Genomic DNA, 10,979 nt, shown 5'->3' on the forward strand with positions numbered 1-10,979 from the left:
TTAAAAACATCAGTCCGGCACGGAAAAAATAAGTCCTCATCCGACCCCAGATCATGAAAAATGGAGACGCTACGGGTCTCGGAAAATTGCGCAATTTTTTTTTTTTTTTTTTTTTTTTTTTTTAGCAAACTTTGGAATTTTTTTTCACCACTTAGATAAAAGAGAACATAGACATATTTGGTGTCTATGAACTCGTAATGACCTGGAGAATCATAATGGCAGGTCAGATTTAGCATCTAGTGAACCTAGCAAAAAAAGCCAACCAAAAAACAAGTGTGGGATTGCACTTTTTTTGCAATTTCACCGCACTTGGAATTTTTTTCCTGTTTTCGAGTACATGACATGGTAAAACCAATGGTGTCATTTAAAAGTACAACTCATCCTGCAAAAAATAAGCCCTCACATGGCCATATAGACAGAAAAATAAAAAAGTTATGGCTCTGGAAAGAAGGGGAGGGAAAAATGAAAATGCAAAACCAAAAATACCCCTGGTCGTTAAGGGGTTAAAGGGAAACTTTGAGTATAGTGTAATGTAGGGTGAGGCCTACTGATTCCAACTATGCCTCACTTGTTTAGTTGCAGTCAGATTCTCTGCTCAGCTTCAAAGTAGAAGTCCTGCCTTTGATATACAGTGGTCTGCCATGTTCATAAGCAGAGTGGCAACCTTGTCCACCAACCATGATTTGCAGGTATCCAGCCATTGTCAATCACAGCCAGAGGACAAGGTTGTCACATCAAACCCGCATCACTAGATGTCAATTTTAGTGTAGAATTTTCTGCTATAAATTAGCTGCAGATTGCTGCAACAACTTAGTGCATGTAAATGGACCTTAAGGATTGATTAACATGTCTCCCAACCTCTGCCCTGCCCCTTTAGCCATGCCCCCTGACAACAGCCTGAAATGAAGTTCCAGTGCTGAATTAGTGCTGGGATGAGGGTACACCATGCTCTGGTAGGTGCCGGTCACTTACCGGAGCATGGCAGGGGGTTAATTAATATTCACCACCTGCTGCCACATGCTGCGTTCCTCTGCTTTGATACAGGACCTGGAATGATGTATGCAATCATGTGATCGCTCACGTCTCAGGATCTGCATCGAAGCAGAGTGAGGAAAGCAGCGCAGCAGCAGGCGGTGAGTATTAGTTTATCCTTGCCATGCTCCGGTAGGTGACAGGCACCTACTAGAGCATGGTAGATCCAGGGGGCCCTCTGTTCATGGGTGCATTACACCCCTTGGTGACAGGCCCCTGACGGCCCGGGGGCAGTGGCGTCCCCTGCCTACATGGTAGATACGTCACTGCTGCACTGCATGTCATTTTTTTAACTGTGCATTTTATCATGAGCATGTGGATGGGATTTAGACATTTACGCTGCATATGACCCCGACCTAATGAACCGTTGAGTTAGTATGCTTTTTTTTCAAATACTTCTTACACGTTTGCTCGTTTTTCCTGATGTAAACCTTTTATTATCATGGAATTCTGCATTTTGCTAGTTTCTGCTGCCGTTATTCCTTTCACGACTTTGAAAATGTGACATTTTTGAAGCTTGGAAGCATTTTTATAGAGAAATATATCATTTTCCACTGGGACAATACATGTCGTAGAAAAAACTATTGTTTAGCATCTTCACACCAGATTTTGCTTCAATTTAACGTTTCTTTTATAAAATCAGAAAATCTGAAGCAAAATGTGAGTTTTTAATGTGATATATGAACAACAGATGCTTCTGATTAGGAAAATTTATTGTGAATTCATCCCAAAATTCTCTGTCACGCATCCGCCCTTTTTTCGCTGCAGCGAGCGCACAAAAATGCAACACAGTGTGTTTGGCGCACGTTGGCGCAGCGCAAAAAGGGCGGATGCGCAGGCAAAAGTGTACCAGCGCACGACCAGCGTACCCAACGCTAAGTATAGGGTATGCTGATCGCATGGCCGGGGGCGGAGCTTAGCGGCGGCCCTGCGCTGCGCCCAGTAATGCTAGTGTGAAACTAGCCTAAGTGTCCAAGAAAAAATATGCAACTCCAGGTAGAGAAAAGTTAATCCATGTGGCAGAAATGACCAGAGTACATATTAGAGATTTGAAAGCTAAGGTATAAGGAAGATGTATAAAAGAAAAAGTGTTGTTACATTACCTTAAGTAGTGGCGGTACCCCATCGCGCGTTTCGCATTTGCTTTTTCAAGGGGAGTGTGTTTTTTAATATAATCAGGTAAAATTACCTTTGGGTATCTTTTATACAGGGTGCTGCTACCTCCTGAACTAGCACGTCCGCCCCGACGCGCGTTTCGGCTCCTTTCTCAAGGGGCCTGCTACCAACCATGTGTCTCCATTATTTATATCTCCCAGCCGCAGCGTGGTATACCGCACGACCAGAAGTAATACCCACCACCCGGATGTGACACGTCACATCCGGGTGGTGAGCGTTACTTCCAGTTGTGCGGACCAGAAGTGACCACGGTTATCTGATTATATTTGCAGAGTATTATTGTAATTATGGGTATGAGGGTTATTGCCAGGCAAGCGGCATTGTTTTATGGTTGACATCTAGATCATAATCTGTGATGTGGCCTATACAGCTTGCGATATAATTATGGCTATATTAATATTTGCAGTAGTTTATTATTAGGGCTTTTTCAGTTCTGCCCCTTGTAGCTGCAATATATTGCTGGCAGTCCCTATGTCTATCCGTTTTCGTGGTAGCTGTCTATTCCTGGATTTGCGCGTTTAATGAGTGACTGTGAGCAATGAGTGTATCTGTACTCTCCTACTTCCCCAGTTTTGGCAGTATGGTTTTAATGAATTTGTTTCAATAAAAATTATATTTTTATACACACAAATAATTGCCTTGTGATCATCCTTTTTCCTATGGTTCTATGAGGTACCGGCAGACGCGGAGGGTCCTCTTCAATCCTCTTCCATGCACTTCCACATTGTGTGAATATGTCATCGTTCCGAGGGAATCCCTTTCATTATTCCTAGCTAGGGCTTCCCTTGATCAAGAAGACTCTCCACACAGGTAGGGACCTCGGCAAAGGGGAGAGAATCGATTTTTATTTTCTGATGAGCAAACTCCAAACATTGCCTGTTTTAGGTCGGTGTGGTTGAACCCGAGCAGGCAATGTTCGATACGAACCCTGAACTTTCCAGATAGGGTTTGCTCATCACTAGATATAGTATGATATGTAATAGATGACAAAAAGAAGCCATTAAGTGTAACACCACTAGTACATGACAGTAAAATGATGGTCACTTGTTTTAGATCAGGGGTGTCAAACTCATATTCACCAAGGGCCACACCAATTTAATGGTTGTCCCCAAAGGGCCATTTGTTACTGAAAAACCAGATGCACACAACCGAGTCCCGTCCAGAACATGCATTTTTCTGCACAGAGAAGTGCATGCCCCTGTATAAGGCATGTCACGGTGGATCAGCTCTTTACCACGCGCTGTCACATCTTCCCTGGATCTCACTGAAATCATGGAGAACTATGGCTGCAGCTTCCAGTCACTTGTCCTTGTTGTTGGTGCTGAAAGCTGCTGATAAACAGCTGGTTCAATACAGAATACAACTGGACCCTATTCTTGGCCTAATCTGAGGAATGGGCATCAATAGAAAAAGGGATCCTGAAGTGAGAATACCACTTTTATCTGCTGCTCCATTCTTTGGTGTACTGGCAGAGTTTTTCTGTGAAGGCTAATCCCAAAACCCCCCTTCTGAAGACCTGATAAAGAGGTTCTGTAGAAGCTGGTTAACCACCACTTTAGTTCAGCAAAGCCAGTATCTCAGTTCTGCAGAGATGGTTGGTGGGATTAACCCTGTAGTCAGTCAACAGTCCCCCTGCTTCCATACATAGCCTGCATTAAAGGGGTATTCTCATGCCGAACAGCAAAATAAGGCAATTATGTTGTGGTAAGCATGCTGCCGATCTTCCCCTCCTGGTACTTACCTAGAGGTCTTCTGCTCGTCTTTGCCTGATCTTCTACTGACTGTGCGGACTGGCAATCGCCATGCTGGATCTGGAGGCCACCACGAGTCCTCTCCTTCTTCCCAGCATCCTCTTCTTCTGCTTGATCTCATCGCGGCACTGCGCATGTGCAGCAGTGTTTTGGTGACAGGAGAGGCATCCTGCCCCCTGGATTGACTGATGAATGGGGCAGGAGTGACGTCATGTCAGTGAGCGGCCAGGAGACATTCGGCCTCACTGCCACGGCATTCTTTATGCTTCATGCATCAGTGATCCAGGCAAGATGAAAAGATAGCCAGAAGCAGGAGAAGATGTCACGGGGAACCGCTAGACTGCACTCCTGGACCCAAGAGCTGCAGCTGCGACAGGTAAGTATGTCAGTTTTTTTGTGTTCTAGGGTGATAATACTCCTTTAAGGCCAGCCAATAGAGCTGTTGAAAAGGCAGCCACAAGAATCCCCAGCAATTGGGTCCTGTATATTTTACACCCAGGTATGTTCAGCCCTAGAAGTTTTGTTCCCTGTATGTTGACCCCAAAAGCTGAGGATGAAACATCTGGGGTCAAAATGCTAGGGGCAAAACATTAGATGGTGACACTAACAGGGACAAAATGCTGTAGGTGAAACATCCGGGGGCAAACTGCTGGGGGTGAAAAATCCAGGCGCGAAACATCCGGGGGCAAAACATCAGGGGGGGTGAACTGCTGGGGGCGAAACATCCGGGGGCGAAAAATCCAGGGGCGAAACATCCAGGGGCGAACTGCTGGGGGTGAAACATCAAGGGGCGAACTGCTGGGGGTGAAACATCTGGGGGCGAACTGCTGGGGGAAACATCCACCCCAGGCGGTTTGCCCCCGAACTGCTGGGGGCGAAACATCCGGGGGCAAACTGCTGGGGGCGAAACATCTGGGGGCAAACTGCTGGGCGAGAAACATCCGGGGGCGAACTGCTGGGGGCGAAACATCTGGGGGCGAACTGCTGGGGGCGAAACATCCGGGGGCGAACTGCTCGGGGCGAAACATCCGGGGGCGAACTGCTGGGGGCGAAATTCCCGGGGATGAACTGCCGGGGGGCGAAACATCCAGGGGCGAAAAATCAGGGGGCGAACTGCTGGGAGTGAAACATCCGGGGGCAAACCGCTGCTGCTGGGGGTGAAACATCTGGGGGCGAACTGCTGGTGGCGAAACATCCGGGGGCAAACTGCCGTGGGCGAACTGCTGGGGGGCGAAACATCCGGGGCCGAACTGCTGGGGGCGAAACATCCGGTGGCGAACTGCTGGGGGCGAAACATCCGGGGGCGAACTACTGGGGCGAAACATCCGGGGGCGAACTACTGGGGGCGAAACATCCGGGGGCGAACTACTGGGGGCGAAACATCCGGGGGCGAACTACTGGGGCAAAACATCCGGGGGCGAACTACTGGGGGCGAAACATCCGGGGGCGAACTACTGGGGGCGAAACATCCGGGTGCGAACTACTGGCGGCGAAACATCCGGGGGCGAACTGCTGGGGGCTAACTGCTGGGGACTGCTGGGGGCGAAATGTGCGGGGGTGAAATGTTTGGGGGCGAAACCTCCTGGGGGCCAAATGCTGGGGACGAAATGTGCGGGGGCAAAATGTACCCGGGGGCGAACTGCTGTGGACGAACTGCTGGGGGCGAAACATCCAAATACCATAGCCGGGGAGGGTCAATGTCGATGGCCCCGTCCTAGGCTATGAATATCAGCCCACAGCTGTCTGTGTAGCCTTTTTGGCTATAAAATATAGGGGACCGCACATCATTTTTTGGGGGGTCTCCCTATTTTAATAGCCAGTAACTGCTATGCAGACAGCTGCAGGCTGATATTCATGGCCTGGGAAGATCCATGGGTATTAACCCCTTCCCTGACTATAAACATCTGCTCCCAGTTGCCGGCTTTCCCTCTCTGGCGCATAAAATTGCTATATCCCGAATGGGATTCCTGCACAAATGCAAGGCAGTTGTAAATTGGTTATTATAACGTTATTTAACAATTAATATTATACTTTTTAAAAAATGGACTAAGATTGATAATAATGTGTTTATTTATTTTTTTTAGAGATATTAAACAGAGGTGGTGGTCGGTGAGGGACAGCGTCAACAAATTTCTCACCACCTGTCAAAAGAGTGGCTCCTCTCCCACAAGCAAAAATGTTCCTTGTTTTGAGGAGTTGCAATTTCTTCTGACAAGCAGGACATTGCAGAGGTAAGATTTTCCAAAAAAATAGATAAATCTGTAATTAAAATTACATCTAGCCTCTATGTTTCCACGTGGCGTAATACAGCACAATTGGCTGCATATTGAACGCTGCGTACAGCAGCAGCGTTCAATCCGCAGCATCTAGACGTTACAGCATAGTGGAGGGGATTTTATGAAATCCCGTCTCCACTATGCATACAAAGATGCAGGTGGCAGACCTACGTCACCGGACAAGCGGCGCGTCTTTCTAGACCTCAGCATGTCTATCTTGCGTTGGTGCTTTTTCTCCGCAAGATAACTAGCACAGTGTATTGATAGCATGTGGTGATTCCGCACGTGTTCAATGAAAACATGCGTTATCACGACACAAACAAAAAAGGGGGCAGCGCTTTGGGCGAAGCGGGCTTTTTGCGGCGTCCAAGTGTTGCTTCTGTGAAGCGTGGAAACATACCCTAATAATGAAGAATTGTTTTCTGTTTTCACACAGCACTGAAGGGAACATTTGTCCTCCTGGGCCTTCTGATGAAGATGACTCTGCAGGAACTTCTTCTGGAGCTGGTGCCACATGTTCTCAATCTGGTGCAACAGATTCTGCTGGTGCCACATCTTCAGCAGCTGCTGGCACATCTGCTTCTGCAGCTGTTGGAGCATCAGTTTCAGCAGAAGATGTAACAGAGAGGAGAAGAGCTGCCTACCCGGTGGCAGGAGAGCCCAGCAAAAAAAAGTAAAACAAAAAATGATGACAAAACAGTTAAAATCGCAAATGATACTCTGGATTTGATAAAAAAAATCAACTACAGAGGATCATTTCGATTTTTGTGCCTTGACTATAGCAAGCAATGCTCGCTCACTGCCACTGGATAGGCAGTCAATCTTTATGAGTACGGTGTGTACAGCTTTGGAGGACCCTGCTTCAATTGCTTCATTTCCAGATATTTTGATGGGGGTCTTTGGTAGTTTCCATCCGAGACCACAACCACATCAACGAGAACCTGACTACAGATATAGTAGACCAGCCAGCAGTTATTCCCAACATTCTGAGTCAGGCAGCACACAAAGGCTGGGACCCTCAATGACTGCAAATTTCCCTTCAGATCCAGCGACATTCTATGGGTATTGCCCGGAGTACCAATATTTAAATTAGGTTGCAAGTTTTGTTGAAGATGTTTGAAGTCTGCAACGCCGAGTTTACCGTTGCCACCACAAGGCCTGCTTCACGACCAAGAGACTAATCACCTTTTTGGAAGCAAGGCAACTTTCTTGTTACATGGTCCAAAAATTAACTTATTTGGCCATAAGTTTACAAAAATGTTTTCATATTGAACAAAATGACAATGTTTGTCATGATGTTTTTATTGGTTATAAAATAGTTATCTTTTCAAAATTTAAGTTTAAGTCTATCTCTGACTGTGTGATGGGTATATGAGCGCAGGACTATGGGATAGAGGATATGTATGATGGGTATATGGGCACTGGATTATGGGAAGGAGGATATGTATGATGGGTGTATGGGCACTGGGCTATGGGAAGGAGGATAATCATTATAATTTGTTATAAAAAACCACACTTAGTAAATAGAAAACATAAAGTACATCAAATTAACAATCATAATTTTTTTATTACAGAAAAATATAGTGTTAACTTTTTTTGAGGAAAAAAAACACATTTTGTTAATGATCTTGTGTTCTTCTTTTGGGTCGGTCAATGTTCTTTCATCCTTCTCTGATGTTCAGGCTGCACAACACTAACACAGGAGTTTTGCCAGTGCACGGCACCTTCTGGATTCAAAATAGTCAGTAAAGGTTTCTCGCACACGCACACCAGAGTTGGATGTCCTTCCCAGACCCACGTTGCGCACTGTATTAAATACTGGCTGCTGGTACTCCACATCTATCTCTGAGTTGTACTCACGAGCATAGTTATGGAGTACACAGCATGCCTTAATCACAGTGTCAACGGTGTCTGTATCCACTTGATACACACCGGATGGGTGTGTGAAAGATCCTCCACTTACTAGTCATGATTCCGAACGTGCATTCCACATATCTGAGTGCACGACTCAGCCGATAATTAAAAATCCTCCACCGGGCATCCAGTCCCCTTCGTGGGTATGGGCGCAGCAGGGTGGTCATTAAGGGAAATGCCTCATCCGATACCATCACAAAGGGCACTAGATGTGTGGAACCCGGCAAAGGTTGTGGGGCTGGAAGTGTTCCGCAATCTCGAAGAATTTGCAGATGTGATGTGATGTTCGCAACACCCGAGAGTCTCCAGTACTGCCATAGGCACCTTCAATGGCAACAAATTTGTAATGTGCATCAGCCACCGCCATCAGGACCACAGAAAAATACTTCTTATAATTAAAGAAGCGTGATCCTGATAGTGGTGGCTGCTGAACCCTTACATGTTTACCATCAACTGCACCTATGCAGTTTGGGAAATTGGCCACAGACTGAAAGCCTGCTGCAACCTGCAGCCAAGTGTCTTCTGTTGGGGAAGGCATCACGATGGGCTGCAACTTCTGCCAGATCACGTTACATGTGAACCTTACAATTTTAGAGATGGTGGATTTACCAACCTTAAATTGGAGGTGTAGTGATGCATGGCCAGAAATCTTCAAAGGAAACGAAAAGATTATTAGAAATGTCACACAAAAGTGTAAGGGAACCTGTCAGCAGTTATGGCCGCTATAAGATGCGGCCACCACCTTTCAGGTCTTATCTGAAGCATTCTATAATGCTGCAGATAACCCCCTGGTCCGACACGAAAGCTAAAAAGAAAAAAAAATTATACACAACTGCGTGGTGCGGTCACGTCACATGGGAGCCGCAGGTCCTTGTCCGGCCACTCCCATCTTTTAGCACCGCCGATCTCCTGCTTGCTTCAACGCTCTACTGCTCAGCCGTACTTATCTGGCCTGTTAAGGGCAGAGAAAATTCCTCCAGTGGGCAAGCACCAGGAAAGGTATGAGAGGCCCAGCGCATGCACACCTCCGGACTTTGGTCTATCCTCATCAGGACACAAAAGTACGCCTGCGCAGTAGAGCGATGAAGCAAGCAGGAGAGTGGTATCGCAAGAAGAAAGGAGGCGCCGGACCTGGACCTGGACCTGCAACACCTATCGGATCAGTTCACACAAAAGCGTCCCACTGATGAATATAATCAAAATTACTTTTCAAAATTTTCTTATCTTTCTCCTCTGACCTGGGGGGGGGGTTAATTATAGAATGCTGTAGATAAACCCTGAAAGGCAGTAGCCGCATCTTATATCAGCAAAACATGCTGACAGGTTCCACGTGGGTTTTAGACATCATGATATTTCTGGTACCGTAAAACACTGTACCAAAGATATCCATGTCTGTGTGTGTGTAGCACACATGTGGCAACCGTGTGCCACCCATGTGCTGCATCATTCCCACTCGGATGGTAAGCAGGGAAAAAGCGCTACAGTAAGTGCAGTTACATGGTGGCAGGTGCTGAAGACAAATCCCATTCTTCCCTGATCACGCTGAAATCCGGCAGAGCAAGGGAGAATGATGACAGCATCTTCATCACCTGCCGCCAGGGAACAGCGCTTCCTGTAGCGCTTCTTCACCAGTGCCAATGCGTGTCACACAGAGGACATCATTGTGTGTTCTCCGTGTGCACTTGTGCGTGATACTTTATGGACCGTGCAACTGGTAAAAATCTGACATTTCAGCGTGTCTTGCCCATGGACACATGGTCCGTGAAAACACGCTGAGATGTGCATAGACCCATTCATTTGAGTGGGTCTACGTGTGTCAGTGTCTACGGGACATGTGAAAATTTTCACCACACGTACCGGACACACTGACGTGTGAAAGAGGCCTAATGACATACAAACAAAAAATAATTTACTTACCGCAAGGTGATGAGTGGCCTTTCCTCAGCAGTGATCGCCTTCCTCATGACCGTATCGGACAATGTTAGATGGGGTGACAATATTCCAAGTAGTCGGTCAAATGCCGGCATTGTTAGATGGCAAAACGATACGAATTTGTCTGGAAATCTGTAAGAAAATTTTACAAAAAAAATTGTTAGTTAATATATGATTTTTTTTTCCGACACATTTTGATAAGGATATTATCTTTAGATATGTTTAACTTACCTCCTCAAATCTGTGTAGAGCACATAAAAGTGCCGTTTCTCCGTGCGCTCTGCAATGATTGGGTGCACCTACATCTTTCGTGCTCGCCTTCTCCTTCTGTGCTGCTGCTCCTAAAATAAAAATATTGTTTAGTACACAACACATTGAAAAAAACAAAGAAATGTCAATATTTTTTACATATACTTTAGCTTACCTGCTCTCTGTGACGACTGATGATTTGCAGCAGTAATCCCAACATCATTATTCTATATGGCCTGCGGAGCTGTAGGAGGGTGGATTCATATGTGGACCTGTCTGAGTGTAAAGGACAAATGTATATGTACTGTAACTACAGTTGTGGCCAAAAGTATTGACACCCCTGCAATTCTGTCAGATAATACTCAGTTTCTTCCTGAAAATGATTGAAAACACAAATTCCTTGGTATTATTATCTTCATTTAATTTGACTTAAATGAAAAAAACACAAAAGAGAATGAAGCAAAAAGCAAAACATTGATCATTTCACACAAAACTCCAAAAATGGGCCAGACAAAAGTATTGGCATCATCAGCCTAATACTTGGTTGCACAACCTTTAGCCAAAATAACTGCGACAAACCACTTCCGGTAACCATCAATGAGTTTCTTACAAAGCTCTGCTGGAATTTTAGACCATTCTTCTTTGGCAA

At 45.8% G+C, this 10,979-nt stretch overlaps 1 long non-coding RNA gene across 1 annotated transcript; it reads left to right on the top strand.

The window, feature by feature from the left end:
• Positions 1–1,047: 1,047 nt before the first annotated feature.
• On the top strand, positions 1,048–7,573 carry LOC141100513 (uncharacterized). Its single transcript, XR_012234709.1, has 3 exons — positions 1,048–1,133; positions 6,044–6,190; positions 6,672–7,573. It is a non-coding gene; the product is annotated as an uncharacterized lncRNA (long non-coding RNA).
• The last annotated feature ends 3,406 nt before the right edge of the window (positions 7,574–10,979 follow it).

This window comes from Dendrobates tinctorius, unplaced genomic scaffold (assembly GCF_039654945.1).
Source record: "Dendrobates tinctorius isolate UK_male_01 unplaced genomic scaffold, ASM3965494v1 ptg000105l, whole genome shotgun sequence".
NCBI classification, from domain to species: domain Eukaryota; kingdom Metazoa; phylum Chordata; class Amphibia; order Anura; family Dendrobatidae; genus Dendrobates; species Dendrobates tinctorius.